Consider the following 18,727-nt stretch of genomic DNA (forward strand, 5'->3'; position numbering starts at 1 on the left):
GGATTGCATGGTGCAAAATACTAGTTGGTTCGTATTTGGAGCTTCCCCATGTTGGAGTCTTGGCCTTGTTAAATTCCCTGGCAACATTTGCCTATGAGTGGTTCGGTAGAAGGACTGGAATGCAGGCATTTTGATCCTTAGCTCCCCCTCCTGCTACACCATGCTGTCGCCAGTGTGAACCTATCTACTTCAAAGTCCAAATAAGTACTGCAATTTTGGTAGGACAGAAACCACTAGTTTGAAGCGTTACATTTTCATAGTTTGATACCATACACAATAAGCAGAATTTTAAATGAAAATTGATTGATCTGGTAAAGTGTTCATATTCTGCCCACTATTTTCACAGTTCTGGGTCCAAAATCATTATAATAAAATTTCTATTCCAGCATTCGTCAAGACTATAAAAGAAACGTTGCCATTCATGGATGTATTAGTGCAACAGGGCCCAATGCTGCTTTCAAAGACTATTTTCTTATACAGAGACATTTTATAGTCAGGCAATCATCTTGTTAAACATTCCCTATAAAATTTTAAAAATCATTACCTAGGAGTCTCTCACTGTGGCACTAATCACACCTCTACAATTAAGCTTATTTCAACCCTTCACTGTAATCCTTTTTCTTTAATCAGGGTTTATTATTGGGCTGTTAATGTGAAAGTTGAAATAAGAAAAAAATGTCTCTGCTCAGAAATGAATTCTAATAGTAGCATTTATAGAAAACTCTGAGAAATTCCAATATTTTTCTAAGAGATTTATGGTAGGATGTGGGTTTGATTTATCCCCTTTTACCTTTGTGGAATGGTTTTTCTCACATAGGAAGGCTGCAAATTTTCCTTAAGGATTTAAGAAAATCCTTTATCTACTGCAGTTAGGTTTTCTTTGGTGTGAACACAAGAGCACAATTATTTTATCAAGTTGTAAAAAGCAAAGTCAGGCATGGTATGGGATTTTTTTGCAGTGTTCAGTTATATAGATAATTAGAATGCAATTTTGACTTCTGTACAAAAACAGTATCTGGAAAAAAGCCTTGATAAGCAAATCAACCAACTTTCTATTACTCAAGAATTCTTCGATCAGAAAAGCTTTAAGTTCAAGGGGAGAGGATATTTTAGTGTTAGTCAAAATTTAACCACACAATGTGTGTTTGTTACAAAAACTTATAATTTGAAGTGAATTCATACACATCATTACAATTTTGGCACTTGGCTCTGCTAGGAATGATTATATAGGAACTATTTCATACACCCCAGCTCTCCTAAAATCACCCACATAGGCTCAACCCTCAACTGCTTCTGACCGAGCCAATATCTTCCAAATCACCCCCCTAAATCAGTCCTTGCCTCTCCAGTCCATGACAACTTGCGGAAGATATATTTCCAAATGAAAAGTTAGCTTCTTTACTCCGAGTGTTTACTGGCTTTATTCAATTTTGTTATTCAAGATGGAGAACAAACTCTAACCCTAACCCTTTTGATGAAAAAAAAATCTACATTTCTGTTTTCATGTCCCTATGTCTGTCTCCTTCTCGCTTTCTCTGACCCACCTACTCCTGAGATGATGGAGACTCAGATGCCTTATTCACAGTCACTAAACAGGCAGCAGTGTTGGTAAAATAAGGCATTATTGGAAATCTGCTGATTCCAGGACTGAAATGTTGTTTATTCTTTCATGTGGGATAGACAAACATATCTTTTGCTTCTCCCTGTTGCTCACCTTTTCTTGCCCTTCATATAGCCGAGGTACCAAGGGCATCAATAGTCACCTCAAGGTAATGAGACACTATGAAACGGACACGTGAGTCGGAATGACAGTACGCTAATCACAGAAAGAGGAAAATGTGAACTCATCTGTCTCCAGTGGTATAAGCTGTTAGCTGAAATTAAAATCAAAGTGAATTTTTTTCTTTTTCTTTTTTTCATTTTTCTTCAAAGTGAGTTTTAAGAACAACATCGGTTAGATAAGAAAAGTGACACCCATATTTCAAGCCTCACCCTGCTCTCCTGATTACACCTTGAAATCAGAAGCATCTTCAGAAGGACAAAGCTCACAGCTCCTTGTGCTGTTGTCTGAAGCCCCAACATTGCTAACATCCAATGAGCATATTAAATGGTCTGCCCAACCCTGTGGTTGTCTGAGTGCATATTCTAGTCTCCTCATCCTAAACACGTCACAAACCTTCCCTGTCTTCACATATCAAATCTTAGTCAGAATGTAGCTTTCTCTAAAATACTTTTACTGATCCCTGCGTATGATTATCTTCCTCCTACTTGAACTCTTTTCAGAAAAGATTATTTATCCATGAGTGTCCATCCATGTGTTTATACTGTTTGAGTGTGTGCCTCTTTGTCCTTGTGTGTAGGGAAGAAGAAGTCATGGGAGATCCTCCACTATCACTCTCTGCCCACCCCTTTGAGGCAGCGTCTCTCCCTGAACCCAAGGTTTAGGCTCCTTAGCCCTGTGGGAAGCCAGACGGCCCTGGTGTTCCTCCTACTTCTGTCTCCCTCAAAGCTGAGGTTACTGCCTTGCATGTGGTAATATTGCACTCTTAGCCACTGAGTCACCCTTCTGGCCTCCCACTTACATACACTTTAGCATCCAATAATTTTCTAGCTTTGCATATACAATGCTGACAGTATGCGTTCATTCATATTAGTGCTTAATAATGTTGTATTTCCAACAAAGTATGATTTCCTTCAGGGGAAAATAGCTGCTAAATTTTAGCAAAGAGATGGCACTGAACAAATAAGTATCCAGTAGCTTCAATAAAAAAATTTTTTTTTCAAGACAGGGTTTTGTCTGTGTAGCCTAGGCTGTCCTGGACTTGCTTAGTAGACCCAGGTGGCCTCAGACTCACAGCAATCCACCTGCCTCTGTCTCCTGAGTGCAGGGATTAAAGGCGTGCACCACCACACCCAGCTAAAATGAAAAATTTAAGAAAAAATAAAGGAAAGAACTAACAGACTGAAAGGTGAGAGGAGGGAGATTTTATGAGGAGTAAAGTCCAAATGTGAACAGGGATTTATCCCCTCATTTGACCCTGGAGACGCTATCTCATGTATAGTGGGCATTCCACGTGTCTGAGACTCAGAAGGACGGTTTCCTAGTATGCCTGCTGCAAACATGTTCGGAGAAATGTATTCCCTAAATAGTTTGCTTGTCTTTTCCTTCATTTAATTTTACCCTAAGAACAGAAGAATCCACGTGCTTTGCTGTTAGCTCTGTGGATGGTTGTCAATGCAGTGTGGCCAATAAGATGGGGATGGACAGCAGTATTAGAATACTTAGACCAGGACTGGCAGTTGGACTTCACAGCCTCATATGTTCAAGTGCAGCCAGTAAATGGATATATGGCCCACAAGGCACGTTGAGATTGTCTGAAATTGTATTCTAGAACTTGTATCTACATTTTTCTAGTAAGAGTTTTAAAGGTTTAATTTGTATTTTCAACAGAATTTCAGTTCTAACATAAGATAAAGATCATAGAGTGTTTAGGTTATAAAATATGGTGGTGTCACCAGAAATTAGCAGTTATACCCTCTTCGAGATGTCAATTTGTTTACTGTGTGGATGGTTTGGTAAGACGCAGTTGCAGTGTCAATGAAACTATGATGTAATCCGTTGTATTTTATGAGGTCTCTAAAAATCACTCGATAATTAGTTTGTTAACCTGCCTCTTTCAGGGACCCAACATAACACTATATGTGTATATACTAGATATTGAATATTCTAAGAGATCCTCAAGTTTTCCATATTTTCATTGAGAAGATACGGTCCCTGAAAACTTTTGCGCAAAATGTTCATCATCAACATTTAAAACTGAGAGGAAGTAAAATATATTTTTAGCCTTTGCAGAGAGTCCAATTCATGTAAATGATCTTTAGAAGGAATTGTGATTGTGATTATGGCCAGAGATATAAATAATAATAATAATAATAATAATAATAATAATAATAATAATGATAATAATAATAATAACATAATAAACTTCAATATTTAAGTAACCTTAATGATTCCACCTGGACCATAATCATTACTTAGACACCAGGTGGAATAGGAAAGGTTCTGTTCAGCAGGAGTTTCATGAGCAAGAAGGAGAGGAAACAACCTGGCTTGAAGGGACTGAGGAGTCCAGCTGAAGTGGGGCCTGGATTCCTGTTCAGAGGCCGTGGGAGATAAGGCCGGGAGACTGTCTGGGTGCGATCCCATGGTCGTGAATGCTCAAGTAAAACTGTTTGACCTTTGCCCTTAGATAATGAGAACCACTTGAGTGCTTGAGCTTGGAGGTGACATCATGAAACTGTGTTTAGCAAGATTGATTTGGCGCCAAGGCACTGGATAGACCGGGAACGGCAAGATGGGAGCAAACGGGTCTCACTAGTATGTCACGGAGCCAGCAGGAGAAAAGTAACATGAGCAGAAGACATTGTGTCGAGAAGGGAGGGACTGGAAGTCTCCACATTCTCACGGGGTGACTCACTACACATAAGAGGACTTTGCTTATTGAAAAAGAGCGTCTGGCCATATGAAGGGAAGGCATGCAGAGGCAGGCCTCCTCCGGTGGACTGGAGCACGAGAAAATCTCAGCATCTCATGCAGCATCCGCTAGGCATCTCAGCTCTACTGTCTCTCTCTCCTGCGGTGTTCTAGTTTAATTTCTCCTTTTATGTTCACTTTTCGCCACCACGTTTATTCAGCACACCTACGTTATAACTTGCTGATCGCCTAGTACAGATCTAACGCTGGAAATAGAGCTATAGCTAGAGTGACTGGACCTGGCTTCATGAAGCTCCGGTCCTACTGTTCATAGACAGTGGTCAAGTATCTACCAAGAGCAGACATTTTAAAAGATGCGTCGAAGAATGCTTGGGGGTGTGGGGGGATTTAGGAAGAGTGTAAATATGTTTGTCTGAGGAGGTGACATTAAGCAGAGACCTAAAAGATAAGAAGCTGATGTGTAAAGGGCACAGCGAGAATGAGATCTTTGGCAGAAATGATTGTGGTTTTCAGAAAATAAAAATAGTAATTAGAAAACTATTAAGAGAAGTGGCAAGGGGCTTTGAGACATTCAAAAGCTCTCTAAAAGACTTAAACATGGGCGTTTTAAGGTTCGAGGTGGGAGTACAAGGTTACACGCAACAGAAATTTAGATATTGAGACAATAAAAGGTATTGGGTTGATTAAGAAAGAAGCAGACAATTCTAATTAAAACCTTGCTCATGTGTAGAGTCTTTTATTCCTGGGTCTGCAATAAACATATTGCAGAAAGCATGTCACATTGAGAGTCATTGGTCAAGAAACACACACACACACCTGAACTTGCAAAAGCAGATCCCTTGGGTATTTATTTTCTTCTAGCATTATTCCTTCATGTTTGCTCACACATCTCAGTCAGCGGCTATATTGAAAGAAGGATTCACCAGGAGGCTTCAAATAGGAAGCAATTAAACAAAGAGCCCACTGACAGATGTGCAGTGTTTGGAGCCTTGCATCTACTGCACTAAATAAGGAATAACTCAGACTAGGGAGCTGCCTTTTTCCTAGGACTTTTAGACAAGCACTTCCTGCTTTATTGGAGACTTAGGAAGAATAGAATGGCTGTCTGCTTTGACCTATTTCTATTGTTTTCAGGAAAAATAATCTTTAGAGTCCTCTTTAAACTCCAAATTGCCTTCTGCACAAAGCAGCACCAGAAGAGTTAAGACAATTTATTTCATTTTCTTTCCAGATGATTTTTGAATATGATCTGAGAAAAGCATATATGTTTTCTCTAAATATATTGTGGAAATGGTTTGTAGCATGTTATGAGAAGCAAGTTTAGTTTCATTTCCTCGGCTGACTTTTCAACCTGACAGTGCTAAATGGGGAGACTTCTTTGGGATTAGAGTGTGTGTTTTCATAGAGACCCTGAAACAGCTGGGCTTTTTCAGCCATTTTGTCACTGAGGCAAGATGCTGCTGCTGTGATGAGGGAGAGAGGGAGGACCTTTCTGTGAAAAAATCAAGAGGAAAAAGCCAGGTAAAATTGAGAAGAGAATTCAATTTTATGTACCAAATACAGGTAGGGATTTTCCTATTCTGTTCGTAAGGCATGCATTTAAAAACTGTGCATTTACAAGAGAAGAATGATTCTCTGGGGGAAACCCACCTTAAAATCTCAAAACAGGTAGAACATGTTCCCTGTCTGATCCTTTCCAATATGGGGAATCTGAGCTCTTCCACAACTTGTCTTAGCTTCCAGGCCACTGGATAGCATGAAGACTCCAATTCAAAACTATAATTACCGCATCGGGAGAATCCTGCGGATCCGCTGTGCATGGGCTCTGTTCCCAGCCCATGAGAAACACATCCATCAGGCGTGAGTCTGACGGAGCACAGGTAGATGGTTTATAGACTGTTGGCCCACACTGCTGCTTTCGATTTGCGGGATTGCTCCAGAAAAACAAGGCAAGTCCTATTTTTGGCATTTCAGCAATGAGACCACTTGTACACTACGGCCCGAGTTGATTTACTGTAAGAAAATAAGAGTGCTGTAATTTGTAAAAGACATTTATTACATGAGTCCAAATTTTTTTTTTAAAGAAATGCTCAGAGTCTCTGTCCATCCCATCTGGTTTTATTTTAATCTCGCTCTAGTCACATATGAAATTTTGCTTAGCTGTCTTCATTTTCTTAGTCAATCTTGATTAATGGCCTTCAAAGTAAAAATAATTGGCCTGCATCAGGGTTGTTTTATAACTCTTGTTCGCAAAGAATGTGAGAGGCTGGAAAATGAGCCTAAACAGAAGGAATGCATTACGTTGGCCTTTGAGAAAAAGCAGTCCTTCAGTTGTGTTTCACTGTGTATTTTTATAACAGGCGCCTCCTTGACCGTCCACGATATTGCAGATATGCAGAGGCAGAGCTTATGTATACTTCATCAAACTGACCATGGCAGCTCAACTTCCCCACACAGCACACATGTGAGGGGAAAACCTCCCCAGGCCAGCCTGGTACGGCTGGGAACCCTGAAAGTAAATCATCAGACAAGCTCAGACTGTGAGACCCAAAGTCAAAGCAGGGCAGGGGGCTAATTGTCACTGAAGTTTAAATGGCTTGTTTATAAAAGACGTCTCCAGCTTGGGCACCCTGCCCCCTCTCTTGAAAAGTGTGTTCAACTTGAAAGGAGTTAAAGGAAAGGCAGTCACCCTGTGGCCAGTGTTGGGTGGGAGTCTAGCTCTGCTTCATTTCAAGGTCTCTACTTCCGGGAGAGCTTGACAGTTACAGAAATAAATTTGAGTTCAAACACAAAAGCACACACACACACAGAGACATAGACAGGCGACACATAGACACATATGCACACACAATGATCCACAAGCACAAAGGCACACAGAGACACAGACAAACACAAACACACAGAAACATTGACACACAACACATGGAGATATAGATACAGATATAGACACAAATACATGGACACACACACAGAGACACACATACAAACACACAGATACACAGGCATACACAGAGCGAAGAACACACAAGCACACAGAGACACACACTCACAATACACGCAAACACAGAGAAACACACACGAATATATACACAAACATAGACACACACAGAGATACCTACTTTCACACAAGAACACACATACTTACTCAGAAACATACAGGTATATAAAGACACACAAACACAGTCACACAAATATACACACATTGACATAGATAAAAGATACAAATACACAGACATGGATACACAAAGGGAGACACACCTGGATCATTATTCCTAAACAATATGCTATTGTGTAAATGGATATATGTGGAGCCTAGATAGCAGATTTTGTTAATGCATTGTTAGAACATTAACATAAAAGATTCACCTTCTTAAAAATCCTAATACTAGGTTCAATTGCCTAGTGATTTGAATGAATTTCGAATGTTATGATATCTGGGGGTTTTTTTGTTGCAATTTTTATTAAATATTTTTACATATACATTTATATTATTACACATATATACAATAAACTACCTATAACAAGAAGAACCATAAAAATCAGGAATTTGTGTGTGTGTGTGTGTGTTTTAGTTATATTCCTAATATTTTGGCTATATATATTTGGCAGCCTTGAAGAAAATATCTTTCCTATCTTGGTGAGTCTAAAATTCTGAATGTAATCTGTTTTTTTTTTTAAACAATTAAAAGTCCTTTAGAATCCAGTTGATGTTAAATATACATCGATCCACAGTAAAGTATCCACACCAACAGGCTCATGCCCCGTAGCAGGCCTGTGACTGTTTGGGCAATGCTCCACGGGAGCCGTTATTTCCTCTTGCACAGAGCCCCGGGGCTGGCTGTGCCTTCAGGAGGTGAGCTAAAAGGTGGAAGGGGTGGAGAGCAGTTCCCTGATGCTGGTAAAAAGCTTTTTGACAGTTCTACTAAGTAACTACAGTAGAGGCCTTGATTAAATAGCTATTATGCTCCATGTGTTTTCGTAAAAGGAAAAATAAGTTCTTTCTCAGCGGGAGAGAAAGGATCCTCATGGTGCTAGGTTGTGGCACAGGCAAAATGCTGGATTGAGAATTTCAACCCTCAGCCTTGCTTCCTCCCAGGCTTCCAGGGCCTCTTACTTTTGCTCAGGCTTAGAGGACACTGCTTCTTCCTAACTAGTTCTCTCTGTATCGTCACTCTCTACTTAGCTCTTCTCTCTTGTCCCAAGTGCACTGGAGACCTTTTTATGCCTCACTCCTGAACTCTGAGCCTCTGGGTTCCCGGGGTGAGACTGGAAACAGAGAGCACTGCGCTAAGTACAACAAGCCAGACCCTGAAAGACAAGCTTGCATGTTGTCCTTCATGTCCAGTCTACAGTTGAGAATATAGGAGAGATGAATAGATGTTATTTGGAAGAGGAAAGGAGCAGCGAGGGGGGACGAGAGGAGAAAGAAATAGGGATACATACAAAGTGCATGGCTTTCACACATGTGCATGTCAAATGAAACCCATCATTTGGTACAATTAATATATGCTAATAATGTTTTTAAAGAAATGAGACCTTTTCTGCCTGGGAATTCGTATTCTCTTCTTCCATGCATCATAGGATAGTTACATTTTCCTTAACAATGGTGCAATCATAGACAATGTCTCAGTCACACAAGCATCCCGTCACCGTCATCTCAGAACACACTGGATTCATAGCCAGTCTGAATGCTACAACTTCATACACGCTTGTTTACTTAGACCTGAATCACTATTTGTTTACTTAGACCTGCATTTGGTCAAATTTTTTTCTGAGTATGTGTCACTGCAACTTAGTTAATGCTAAACTCTGAATAAATATTTTGAGTATATTATCTCAGTTAATCTTTATAACATGACAAGTGTATATATATATATATTTATGTATATTTTTTTCTTATTTTGTGGATGTGTGACATTAACCCTGAATAAGATCCAAGAATCCCCCAGATAACTCACTCTAAAGCCCATTTTCTTAACCATGATAGGAGAATTTCTACATTTGGTCCTACAGGCATTTGAAGCTGAGAAATCCTTGTTTGTCTATCATAAGATTACTTTTAAGTGTGTGTATGTGTGTGTGTGTAAGTGTGTGTGTGTGTGCAGGCACATTTGCACATGCATGCACATGTATATGGCAGTCAGAGGACAGCCTCAATTGTTATCCACAGAATGTCATCAGCTTCCTTTGAAACAGTTTCTCTCACTTGCCTGGACCTTACTGTGTATGCTAGGTTGGCTGGTAGCAAGCCTGAGATCATCTTGCCTCTGCCTGCCCCAACACTGGATCTAAAAGCACATGCCACAATGCCCAGTGTTTTCAGACAGGCTCTGGGTGTCAAACATTGGTGGTCATTCTTGTCAGGTAAGCACTTTATCATCTAAGCTGTCTCTTTAAGACCACAACATCCTACCATCCTTCCTCCAGGTAGGTAGTTGGTCAATGTCACTTCCCCTGCTCACATCCAAGTAATGTCAACCCCAAATTTCTCCAGACATGACTAAGCGTTCTGGAGCAGAGGTCCACTGTCCAGCTTGTTTCTACTGTATGGGACTCTACAACTTAAATGACCTGTGCAAATCTATCATGGGTCCCCAAACCCTGTTCAGGAGTGACTCACTGCATTCTTAGGTAATCTCAGAGCATCAGTAGAAGCACCAAGGGTTCCCCACGGGCTTTTCAGAGGAAACCAGTGTGGGGGATGACAGCCATTCTTCACCAGCTGTGCCAGGAACCAAGCAAGAATCCCCCCAAAGAATCAAGCTCCACGAGCATGGCAGATTCATGTTTAATAACGCACAGAAGATGGCAAAAAAGGGCCAAAGCAATGCATGGTGCAGAAAGACCATGTCTGTATGGGAAGGCGTGGCTCTTTAGACGATATGGACACGTGACTAAGAGCTTCTGCTGCTTCTTGACTTAGCTCCCAGTGGGATTTTCACTGACCCAGAAGACATGCCTTTCCCCCCACTTGTTATAACCAGACTCCACACTAGCCTTTGTGTCAGCCTCTGTAATGACGCCATCTGTGGTCTCCAAGTCCTGAATTATAAGTCTCTCAGTGTGCTCGTTCGGTTTGCACAAGTTCAAAGAGCAAGTCCAACTCTCAGTGTTTCATACCCTGACTCAAATCAGAGGCACACATGCTTCACTCACACAGAAGGCTCTCTGAAGCATCATTGCAGTTCATAACTATTCCCCATCCACATAGGTCAGAAAGAATTTCAGGTCCACTATGAGAGCATACGGAGTAGGAGTAGATTTCTGGCTTAACTTGAAGATGTTACCGAACCACCTTTAAGAAGTAGGGGACAAAGCATGACTAAGCAATGATCTGATTGATTATTAGTGTTATAAACTGAATTTTGTCCCATTAAGATTTGTATGTCTCCTCTCTCCAAGCATAGCAGAGTATCATTAATAGCATCGTAACTGTCCTCTGAGAGGCTCCACTCTGTAGCAGATAGAAACAGATGCAGAGACTCATAGCCAAACATTACATAGAGCTATGGCTTTCAGTAGGGATATTAAATGAATAAATAAATGCTTTAAATGAAATATAATGAAATTAAAATGCTAAAAGATTTGCGTGTTGACATTCTCACCACCAATGCTTTTCAATTTGGAGGTAATTAAAGTCAAATGAAATCCTAAATTGGTATTCTAGTCTGACTCAACTGTTGTCTTTATAAGTAGAAGAGGCAGCAAAAATCTTAATATTTCTCTTTCTCTGAATAAGTACAGGACAAAGGCCACATGATTAAGGGAAGAAAGAAAGGATCATCCCCATGGCAAAAAGAGAGATGCCATCTCCATGGCATCTTCATTGTGGCCTTCTAGACTCCAGAACTACAGGAGAATAAACTTTACTGCATAAACCATCCAGTCTTCAGTATTTTGAGAACAGAAGTCTGTAGCAAATTAATACAACTGTTATAGGAAAAAAAAACAGACAATAAAGAAAGAGATGTCAGCCTGGCATTTGGAGGTAGGATGGACAAAAGACAGAATGATTGGGGTGCAGACGAGTGGCTCTGTCCAGAAAGACCCAACAAAACGCTGTGCCCATGGGGAGAACACTTCTGCACTATCTGGCTACCAGCTCCACCGCTTAAGTCACGCCTGGCAGCAATCTGATGGTAGAGTAGAAATGCTCTTTCTTGGGTTAAAACAGAAGTTCCACTGTGCATGTTAAATATCTGCCTATTTTAATGCTATAGGAGATAATGTTTCTAGTCTAGTGGTGCATTATGCATAACTAAAATCGAATAGAGCATTCAACTCAAAGATGGCTTCACACAAAGCAGGTGCTTAACAAAAGGTGTGGCAAACAAATGAAAAATAGCACCTAATTTACCCTCTGAGTCAGAACCTAGTGCTAATGCATTTCTAAACTTACAGAAATTGAATCCTTAAGGGGCTGATGCTCTCTTATCAGATTGACAGTGTCGAACAGCACTCTCCTTCAGAATCTGAAACAAAACAGTGACACCATCATTTAGGCAAACAAAGAAAAAACATAATTGTTTTGTTGTTTCAGACTTCATAGCTTACTGAGTCCATGAAAAGAAAGAGCCCATGAATCAGCGCAACATCCAACCCTTTAATTGCTGACCTGACTCTTTCATTACAGGTTAAAAAATAAATAAATAAAATAAAATAAATAAATAGTGATGAGTCTCGGAATTTGGACAACTGCAAAGTATGAAGATAAAAGCATGCCAAATCTACTTCCTAAGGTAGATTTTGTTTTGTTTTAAGAAGCCCAAATAGACGAAATGATATACTAAGTCTTTCGTCTTCCTTCTGCCAATTCTTGCTCCACTCTCTTCTCATCCCTACTAAAGAAATCTCTGTTGATCTTTTCGTACAAGATGCAGCTATGTGCTCCTTCTTGCATAAACATTTGCAATTCACCCAGGAGAATGTACGATGCATCTTGCATGCTTATCAAGCGCCGCAAGAACTTTATAGATTACTGCCTGCCTCGGGACTCTGGTTCCCTGGTGCTTATGCATAAGCAATGGATTTATGCAAACATTGTAACGTCTCCAAACAGACTGTGACATGAGTTGTTCCTAGTTCATGTAAGGTTCAGATGCGCAGACTATTTCACGTTAGTGTTAGATCAAGGCATCTCGTGGAGTTTAAATGTATCGTTTCAACTTATAATGCTGTCAGTATAAAAATGTCATAACGTGGTACTCAATTTGAACAGTAAGATGGATGCTGGTCTAACGGGCCTGCACACACCGCTGTGGCGGAGCTGAACAGCGAGAAGCGCCCTTGCTCTGTTTGCCTGGTGTGCATCCAGTGTCTTGTGCGTGGCTGAGAAACATCTCGTTATATACAGTCTACTTACTCCCTGTACCTAGAGTGCTTCTAAAGCCCCGATGGTATAATGTACATTATGACTGAAATTGGATAATATGTGTAGAAAGGAGGGGGGAGCCCTTAAAAGAACAACATCATTGAATTATAATGATAACATGTCTATTTACATAATGATAATGCACATATTAACTGCCAAACATGTTTGCTTTGCATTAGTGTTTATAGCAGGGCATGGGGAATTAAAAAATTACAAAAGGGTGTTTTTTTAGTCTCCGTTACTATAGTAGAGAGGTTATTGAAGAAAGAAAATGGAAGAAAAAAAATCTTATTTCTGTGAGTGAGATTAATGAAGGCTGCTCATTGTTACATCCACGTGGTTTATGAGTTCAAGCAGGCACGTACCTTCTCAGTTCTGGGACACAGTGTCCTTTAAAGCAAGTAAAAACTCTTACATGGATTTTTTTTTTTGTCTTTTTGGCAGTCAGCATCAAAAATCAAACACGTAAAAATCATCCCTGTTGGTTGCGTGCCCGCCTCAACAAACATGTGTTTGAGGAAAGCCTCCATTGGAATCTCTTCCTCTCAGATGTGAAAAATCTACATATCTGCATTTGCTTCCCAAACTGTGAATTTTATTTGTATGTCGACAAATGCCAAAAGTTGGGAGATGTAATTTTGTGAGCTGTCATATGTTTCCTGAACTTTTTATAATAGAAGGGAGCCACCGCAGAGACCTTTTTCCTCACTCCTGTAACAAAGGCATGTCCCAGTTTATTTAAAAAAAAAAAAAGAAAAGAAAAGAAAATCATACACAACAATGCTGCCTGCCAGGTTTTAGAGTCCTAATGGAAATTTGGTCCAGAGCACAAAAAATTTTTGGAAAAATGCCTGAAATTTCCCTGTCGCAGATGTTTCGACAGAAGGTGCTTGCATGCCATTCGTTAATACAGCGCCATACGGGACTCAGTGTGGCCACCGCAATATAACCAGTAAGTAACACACGCAGCGTGCACGCAGCTCCGCCAAAGTCCCCGTCTGTTGTGTGGGACTCATATCCCATGGATTGAGACGTACCTTGATGAAACTGCATTGTCATGGAATGATAATATTTGCGGATAACCGTGCACAGAAACACTACGGAGACCGTGGGAGGTCCGTTGGCTTCAGTGCACTTTTTGGCAAAGGAACTGACTAGTATGCATTCAATTCTTAGTGTTTGGGATTCTTTTCCCAGCCCCCACCCCCACCCCACATCTGCCAAATTACAGGAGTAACTCCATGCATAGAAGAAAATCCCATTCCCAAAATTGTTTTAGGACGGGGGCGGGGGCGGGGGGGCCGCTCTCACGTAAATAAAAGCTCACTTGGAAGTTGTTCATAGGTGTGGAAAGCAAGTATAGGCTGCTTTTGTTGGTTATGAATTTAAAATATATAGGAGAGAAGTGATTTTATTTTCATTTTCTTTGAAGAATTCTTTCACTATGCCAGAAGCTCATCAATTTCAGAGACACATCTCTAATGTTGCTCATAGGCACTGATTTTTCCTGTGATCTGCAGTAGAGTTTTTACTCATTTTTGAGCCGCAGCCTTGCTGATATGCATATGCCATAGACAAATGTGGCTGCCATGCCATAAGAATGGTGCCTTTAGCATTTGCCAGTTCAGGGAGAGGCCACTGTGGGAAGGTGCAGGCGACTTATCCTCCAGCTGTGCTTGGCAACCCCGGCTTGCAGAACAGCGATGCATACGGAGTCAGGTTGTCTCTTAAAGAATTATTTTGGTTAATATAAGAAATTAACATACCATGGTTTGTGTAGCTTCCTGTTAGTTTTTTTTTCTCCAATATGTCAGGAAACAAGGGTGACCTAAACTGCTCAAAACCCTCCACAGCCCTTTATTTAAGTGTTACAATGTCTTTCAAAATAATGATGGTATTAAGGTAGTTTTTTGTTTATAATTGTTTTATAGGGAAGGTGTTTACAAAATATTTTCTTTCAGGGTTGTCTTTTTAAAAGATTTTTATTACTGCATATTAATGTCATTGGATAATGGGTCTCATTTTGAGTAGGTGCAAATGTATATGTAACTGCTTTGTTTATTTTAACAAACAGAACTTAGTGTTTTCATAAATATAAAGGTTTGGTAGTGAACAACATTACTAAAAGTCTCCTTAGATTCTTTTTTCTCTTTAACAAAGATTTTGATAATTACAGTAAGTCTTTTTTTAAAAACACACAGCAAAGGAGAGATTGCTTTGGACACTTCTTTTAAATAAAAGAAAATATTGCTCATTATTAGTGATTAAAATAGTTATTTCCTTACTGTGTCCATACTAAAAAGATACTTTTTATACACTATTTCTCTTAATCTTTCCGACAATATATGAGTAGCTTTCAAAATTATCTGTAAGAAATTGAAGCTCCATATTACTAAGAGATTTGTCCAAAATCATACAGAACAATTATTATCTGTAGTTCTTTGGTGTAGGCTTCTTAACTCCAAATTTTGGGTTCCTTTTGTCACCATATACAGTCTTTCAAATTAATTCATTTACACTTTAAACCACAAGAACAATCAATATCAAGCATAACCAATCAGCAACTCTTGACCACAAAATTAGTAAATCTTCTCAAATGATATTATTAAAATTTAGTGTCATTATATGGACAGTGTTGGATGTAGTCATCTGAACTATCTAGCACATTAATGTAATATATAAAAGTACTTTATAAAACATTGAGTTGCATGCAGTTTTAAAAAATTATTTCACTATTATACATGTAAGTATATGATATATATATATATATATATATATATATATATATATATATATATATATTACAATTTTATTTTAACAGAGCCTCAGGTAGCCAAGGTTTTCCTTCAACTCAGTGTGCAGACATGAATGATCTTGAACTTCTGATTCTCCTTCCTCTTCCTCTAGAGTGCAGTGGTCCAGGTGTGTGCTGCCATGCCCACTCTCATGGACAGGACATTAAACCCTTGTCTTTGTGCACACTCTAAGCACTGAACCCACTGAGTTATATCCCCAGCACTTAAACAATATAGGTGTCAATGTAGTAAACACATCGTTTGAATTTATGAATTATGCCCACAACTTAGAAGAGTTTGCTTTACACTTGTTTAACAGATGTAAATGGGAAGAAAAAAGATGGTGATTTCAGCCACAAAATCCTGCCTCCTGGGCTCCCACACATGTGTCTCTTATATAGATTCAAGTTATGTGGGGTTTTTTGAAGGTAAGAAAAAAATTTTAATCTGTAAACTTATATTCATTTGAAAATCTCCCTCTCCACAGTTGTGGGAGGAGCAGGGACTGCCTCTAACAGGAACTCTGGTGCTCAGGATCCAATCACTTCCCCTTGGCCGAGAGACCACAGAGGCACACAGAGGAAGGGGATATAGGATATCCGGATGGGACCTGACAGGCTGTGGTCAGATGATGGGAGAGGAGGACCCTTCTGTTAGGAGTCTAGGGAAGGGGAAGAGGGTGGAAGAGGGAGGGATGCAGGAATGGGAAGATACAAGTGAGGGGATAACATCAAGATGTAATACGAATAAGTAAATTTTAAAAAATGAACAAGAGAAAGAAAGAAAAAAAGAAGGAAAGAAAGAAAGAAAGAAAGAAAGAAAGAAAGAAAGAAAGAATCTCCCTAGCTGGGTATGGTGGCTGACTCCTGCACTGCTAGGGCTTGAGAGGGAAAGAATTCCAGGTCCACTTGGGCTATTATTGAGTGTGAAAGCTAAAAGAGGAAAGAGAACGAGCAGAGGAAAGGAAGGAAGGAAGGAAGGAAGGAAGGAAGGAAGGAAGGAAGGAAGAAAGAAAAAAGAAAGAAGAGTTCCCATCATTTCTTGGTCATTCTGGAAAGTTAGAGTGATATATTTCAGTGCTCCGAGATGAAAAAGAACTAACATCCTCTTTGTTGTTATTTCTCAGTAGGAAGTACTGGGCACCTTTCCCTGAGAGGGCCTTTCTCTGTTGTAGCCTTAGAAACCACTGGCTGGTGGGAGCGAATTGTTCACTGCAGACGCTTCCAACTTGGGAATGTATTGTACAACATCACAGAAGGAACAGAAGAAATTTCTGTCTGCCAGTGAAACTCAGCCTTATGAGTATATGCTGCCAGATAACACACTCTTCCAGACACCCATCAAGGTGATTTTTGATCACTTTGGGGGAGGGCGTGTTCTTCAAAGCTATGCTACAATCACTTGATATTATTATGTTTCCTAATCTCTAGAATTCAGCTTCATCTATGTTGGTTTTTCTTTACCTCTGGGTAGATTAAATATTCCAATTTACTGATTCCTGGGAAGATTCATAAAAATCCCTAGGATCTCCCAGAAGCAACTGGTCAAAGCCAAATAATACTAAAACTTCTGAAGTAGTTCTGTGCTCTAATGCCCACTGGTTGAGCCCTAAAATAAGCAAAGCTGCCAACTGTGTCCGTGGGAGATGAGAGTCATTGCACGGTTTTATTCCTAAGTGACTTTCTTTGATATTCTGCATTTTTATGATACTGTGTTTTATTTTTGCTTTCTGTCTTCAGTTTGGGTCTCCACACACCCCCACCCAGCACTCCGTTCCCTCCACTTTCTCATTATGAACTGTAGAGCCCACCTATTGTATTCTGTCTGTGCTGTTGAAGAAAGAGAAGCAAAGAGAAGCATGACTTTTCCAGATGGCAAGTCGACCACAGGACATCTATCAGTTCCCAAAGCACTCCTTTAACTACCAAAGTACATATCAGTCTCTGTCTTCTCGTTGTAAAGCTTAGAGAGTCTGTTGCTGGTCATTCTCATCAGTTCCCATAGGAAAGGAAAAATAGACTAGGATTGCAAAGGTTGCCTAATATGGTTCAGTTTGCTTGTCACAAGCAAAAGTAAGGAATGTCAACTCAGATTCCTCACACATTTGCACACTGTATATATGCGTTGCTATATGCAGAGAAAACTATAGTCAAAATCTTCCCTTTATTTCAGACTATCTGAACCTTCCATGTAATTGTTGAGAAAAGTGCAAGTAACTCTATAGAACATCTTGTTCTATAGGTATAGAATGCCATATGCAGAGAAAACTAACAGTCAAAATCTCCCTCATTGTTGAGAACACTGAGGCATAAAGCATACCTTGGGTTCTTTTGTGACAGTGTCAGTAAGAAGACTCTAACCTCAGATGCCACCTACCACATTATCCTGCATAAAACATATCTGCTGCTGCCTAATAATGGCACCTCTCATGCAAAGGGCATTAATGTGTTCAGAGCACCATCAGGCATGATCCCTCATGCTGCCAGCCTCCTTCCTCGTCATGAATAGCTTTTGAGGAAACATCTAACTTTTCTAAGATATGTCCAGCACACAACAGAGAGTGTTTGCATGTTTGCAGATGTTTCTAGAGAATTTTTTTAAAAGAAGATTGGACTGGGAGCAGTGAAAACAAAGAAAACCTGCATAAATAACGAAGAAAGAATTACAACAACAAAATAACATGCCTCCTAAGGAGTGACATGTTCAATACAAGTGACCATTTGATTCTATAAAGGAAAGACAAAAAACTGTGGGAAGAAAAATGACTTGACAGAATATAATGTCTGTTCATAAGAAGTAAGACAAAGAAAGGAGAGGAGGAAAGTTAAATCATGAATATTTCGGCAACATCCTTTATGAAGCAAAAATTTCTTCATTGGCAAGGAATTCCTCTACAGAAAGACTGCATCCTTACTGTCATTGTTGAATTACAGGCCTTCAATCTGTGAGTATTTAAATGATGACCTTCGCAATTCAGGTGCTGTGAAAGGCAGGGGTTTACCTGATCTGTTCATACAAGCCTTCCTGGGAATAACATAAGGATGATGATTTCTTAGCTCTTTGTCT

General features: G+C 39.7%; 1 long non-coding RNA gene across 1 annotated transcript in view; it reads right to left on the reverse strand.

The window, feature by feature from the left end:
• Positions 1–6,300: 6,300 nt before the first annotated feature.
• LOC311596783 overlaps positions 6,301–18,727 on the reverse strand; it is a 123,215-nt gene continuing 110,788 nt past the window's right edge. Inside the window, exons 2-3 of the long non-coding RNA XR_014778975.1 lie at positions 11,895–11,967; positions 6,301–6,508 (exon numbers count right to left, since the gene is read on the reverse strand). This is a non-coding gene — a long non-coding RNA (uncharacterized lncRNA). The remainder of the gene's footprint in view (positions 6,509–11,894; positions 11,968–18,727) is intronic.

The sequence above is a fragment of the Acomys minous genome, assembly GCF_964271855.1.
Source record: "Acomys minous genome assembly, chromosome: 1".
In the NCBI taxonomy this organism is placed as follows: Eukaryota; Metazoa; Chordata; class Mammalia; order Rodentia; family Muridae; genus Acomys; species Acomys minous.